At 38.8% G+C, this 4,619-nt stretch overlaps 1 long non-coding RNA gene across 1 annotated transcript; it reads right to left on the bottom strand.

Annotated features, from left to right (window-relative positions):
- Window positions 1–446: 446 nt before the first annotated feature.
- LOC133170684 (uncharacterized) lies at window positions 447–3,459 on the bottom strand. The gene is made up of 3 exons (XR_009718613.1): window positions 3,325–3,459; window positions 1,891–2,013; window positions 447–612 (listed from the first exon to the last, which is right to left on the bottom strand). It is a non-coding gene; the product is annotated as an uncharacterized LOC133170684 (long non-coding RNA).
- Window positions 3,460–4,619: the final 1,160 nt, after the last annotated feature.

The raw sequence follows: 4,619 nt of genomic DNA, 5'->3' as shown, positions 1-4,619 counted from the left end.
AGCTTCCCAATAACACATTGTGTCTTTATAGAAGCGCCATTGGTTCAAGTTCAGACTGCAATTGGATACTCGGAGCAAAATGTTTCAAAAAAATAACCGGCAACAGATCATATCTGCTGATATTTTGATCTTCGAATTGTTTTTTGTTAAAACAAAGTTTTGTTAGCTAACTTTTCAGGAGGACCTTTAGGTAGAGATTATCTTCTGGACCACTAAAATATAAATCAAGATTTGATTTTTTTGGGCACACTTACTAGAGCCCTCCAAAATCTGGTGGATTTAACAGCAGCGTGGCCAATTTTCTTTCAAAAGGCAAACGTCAAAAGAGTTTTATAGAGTAGACTTCGATAGGAGCTTTACCCTGGCCTCTCCTAAACAACATGTTTTACAGCAGGGAGAAAAAAAAAAAGAGAAAGAGACGACTCAAAAGGTTGCTTGGGGCAACAGATTTTTTTTTAAGTCTGACATCTAACATACACTTTGAATCCTTTCAAGCGCGACGCCATAGCAACGCTGGCTGCTTACCTGCTCTGCCCACACATGACTCAGCAGCTGTAATCCCTCCTGTGACACTACGATGAAGGCGCCTCATTGCCGTGCAAAATGAAAGATCTGGCAATAAAAACAAAGCTCTATTAAGTATTTACGAGCGAGACTCATTTCTGGGTTGCCGGTTAACAACGAAGCAAATTAAGGCATTGAGTGAAAAGAGGAGACGGATAGCACATGTCAAGCTGTCTTGTGTTATGTTGCGGGTCAAAATGACATCCTGGAAAATTGACTTGAAGAAAATAGAAATACAATTATTCTGGTGGCTTTTTGTCTTAAAAAAAGAATTTGAATCGCTTTTTCTTTTAGATGATTAAATGTGCAGTGGTATGACATGACCTGTAAGTATTATTAATAGTTGGGTTGATCATCACCAAATTCAAATTATATCATATAAAAAGAAAGAAATATCTTAATATCAAAACCATGTAATTTCCTTATTTTAGTCTTGCAACGATTTAAACAATTGGAATAAAACGGTGGAGCAAAACATGTAGACAGACAACAGAACAATACTAACAGCCATAAATTCTTCATCCATTGTGGAAACAAATTCATCTTATATCCGACGTCTCGCCAAAATCCAGATTCCAGCGTGTTTAAACAAACGACATAATGGTCCGACTGGGCAGAATTGAAAAGGCTGCCCGGAGTCGCCGTGCCACTAGAAATGTATCAACATCCTAATAAACTCCTCTGCACTCCCGGTGATTAGCTATTGCATCAGCCGAAGCGCTGCCAAAGGGTTAAAGCTGCACTTGGAATGTACTTGAGCCATTACCGCAGCCGCATTCTTGGGCTCTTTTCCAAAAGGACCATTTAAGAGAATGACTAAAGGCACATCAAGGTGTCAGAGGTGGCCATTTGATCAGCCCACGCCCAAAGACACATTGTGTTGCTGATGATCACGTGTGTGTGCTATTTGGGTCCTTGAGAGAATTGTACATGCTCCCACCTAATTTATTCGGGGTTTAATCAAGTGGGTGCCGAAGCGCAGTCAACAAAATTTTGAATGCTCATTTCTAAACACAGCCATGATGAGAAGAAACAACGGTCTCATTTTCTGTAGGCATTAAAAGCAGGATCGAATACAATCTTTTTTTTTCATTTTATTTCTTTCAGTTAGTGTCAAACAATACGAACGCTGCCATCTAGTGGTCAACATTGGAATTACATCCAAAATGAAGGAGGCGGGAAAATAGAATAAAAAAACAAATCAGACTAGAAATAACGGTATCAGGAAGATGGACCCCGTGATGTGGGGGGTGGGGGGATTACTGTGATTCCATTTCTTTATACATAAAACCCAATCCTATAAAACAAAAAATGTCGCTAAATTACTTTTGCTGTCCCATTTTACAGCCACGGGACGGATTCATTGGAGTCACGTCCCCTCCTTTGGTCCGGTCCAATCTAGTCAGCATTCTCAGACGCATTCCCCTCCCGGCATTCAGCTCCATTTTGCTGTGATGAAAAGCGAGAGCGAAAATTAACACATGGGACGACTGCATTAACGTAGATAAATCTTGATCAACTTTCTTCTTTATTGGCAACCCGAGCAAGCTTTTTTTTTTCTGGCCCAGGACTCGAGTGGACTGAGTAAGCATTAGTGCACAAACTTTATATGGAACCATCTGTAGAGCCGCTGTAAAAATAAGACAGCATTATTGTTTTGGCAGGAAATAAAAGCTTTTGTGGCTCCTTTACATAACGGCAGGTTGAACAATGGAACATCGGCGGGGTAGGAAAGGTGAACTATTTCGAGAAGCTCATGCAGTCAGGGGCCACGGCAGGTTCACGGTCGCATTGCATTGATATTATTTTCAACCGTTGTTCAGCCTGTACAGAACATTCATGATTCAAAATGTCTAAAATGTTCTCAACTGCCACTGACAAAAATGATCAACTACCCAAAAGTTTTTTTTTTTAATTAGATTTGCTTTCTTGGAACTGCCTGAGGCAGGCCCGTAATTACCAGTGGAGAGTAGGGATTTTTTTTTTTTAATGGTTTGGCTGTCCAAATCAAAAAGTGCGGTGTGGTTTGAGTCGATCAGCGTCAGTTTTGTTCTGTTTGTTGTTTAACCGCTTTGCATGTTGCGCAATCACAAGAGAGGAGGTTGGCAATGCACCGCAAAGGCTGAAATTTTAAATCAAGTTAAGAAGTGCCCAAGTTGATGTTATTTTTAGTGTATAAGTGTTGCACTGCATTTTTTTAATGGAGATTTTCAAAACACACATAAAATAATAGTAACATGATATTATTAAAGCAACAAAATGGCAATATGCCAGAAAAATGTAGGAATGCGACAATGTAAACACACAATGTGCGACCACAGTTTCAATACAATAGATTTTTTTTTGGTTGCATGAATCACAGCAAAAATGTACACTTGGCAGCATCCGAGCAAGTGACTTCACAAGAGTAATAAATAATATATAAAACTATAGAGCATAAATATTCATTGCAGACTTAAAAATGCAGTGTTTTCTACAAAGTCGGGAATGAATATAATACACTACAAATTCAACATGTGCGACTGAAAGGCTCTTTTGTGCCATAGTGCCAACTAAAAATGATTGATTAGTGTACCAATGCAAAGAGATTATTTATTAATAGCTTAAACAAAAAAATGAACTCACTATTTTCAAACTTTTCTTTTATAATAAAACATTGAATGTTAATCGGGCAAAGTTTATCAATGCTGATGATGTGAATGGACAAAAGCAGATTATAATTATCATACGAAATGCCTCCCAAAGAACTGGTAATCTCACCTGGGCGACCTGCACGCGGACTGAAAATGTCGTCTGAATTTTAAATCACGAGCGGTAGTTGTTACCGGTGACTCGCCGGCAATCTGATGAAAATAACCTTAGGCGCAATCGCGCTCACGTGTACGGCTTGACAGCTCTTGTGATTTATGAGCTATCTGGAAGAGAATAAAAGCATTTTGATTTATTAATAGGAACTTGGATGGCAACTATCAGTAGTTTTCTGACAGAGGTTTTGTTGTTGTGGCCTGTTATCTGGTGACATTACTTTCTATGTACAGTAATCCCTTGTTTATCGCGAATAGTTGGTGCAAAAACCACCCGCGATAAGTGAAATCCGCAAAGTACGGTCACCAAGAAGAAGTACTGGGCAGGCTAACGAGTTAACGGAAATATGCTAATTTGCGATCGTGCTAACACGTGAAAACGGACTTCTAAAGGAATGTAAACGAACATTTGGAGCAATACTACATTGTCCTAAAGGTTAGACACCTTTCTTCAATTTAGACTTTTTTTTTTTTAACTTTTTAACCATTTTCTAATTTGGAAAGAAAAATCTGCGATGTAGTGAAGCCGCAATAAACGAAACGCGAAGTAGCGAGGGATCACTGTAGTCCCAAAAGAGTAGCGAGGCAACAAATGAAAGAAGTCCTAAATTGCGAGAACAGGCTGACTCACTTAAAAAAAAAAAGAAAATTATAATACTGCTACTAAATTTTCCCTAAGATCAGGTCAGATAAAGACTATAACTATACTTTGTAATACTTTGTTTGTTCTTGAAAGTACATTACTGCCCCCTACAGGAGTGGAGTGCAAATGTTTTTGAGTTTAAGACTTTTTTAGGTGTTTATCTGCATTTTATTTTATTTTTTGCATTTCACAACATTACATCTCTTGCAACAAATGCTTTCGATTGAAGCGTGCGAGCTCAGTTGTTTGCATTCAGGTCCAAACACACAAGGCAACCTATAAGCAATAAATGAACACGCCCACACGTACGATGAGTGCCAGCAGCTAATTTCTGTAATAATCTCGACACTGCAGCTAATTGGCTGCACGCCAGATGCTTCCCATTAAAACAATGACTCTGTCTCTTACGAGGAAATGATCTGTCTTCTCTTCTGCTTTCTTCTATACACGGAATCTTTACTTCCTGCCTGAGATGAAGCCAAATAACTCGTTGGAAGTAAAGCACTAATACTCTCTTACTGTACTTAATTTGATTCCTTTTTTTTCCTTATTTTTACTCCGTACTGCAAGCCACGGTTGATTGAGACTTTTTTTTTCCCCATCAGTAC

This window comes from Syngnathus typhle, linkage group LG17 (genome assembly GCF_033458585.1).
Source record: "Syngnathus typhle isolate RoL2023-S1 ecotype Sweden linkage group LG17, RoL_Styp_1.0, whole genome shotgun sequence".
In the NCBI taxonomy this organism is placed as follows: domain Eukaryota; kingdom Metazoa; phylum Chordata; class Actinopteri; order Syngnathiformes; family Syngnathidae; genus Syngnathus; species Syngnathus typhle.
This window is presented reverse-complemented; position numbering and strand designations above follow the sequence as displayed.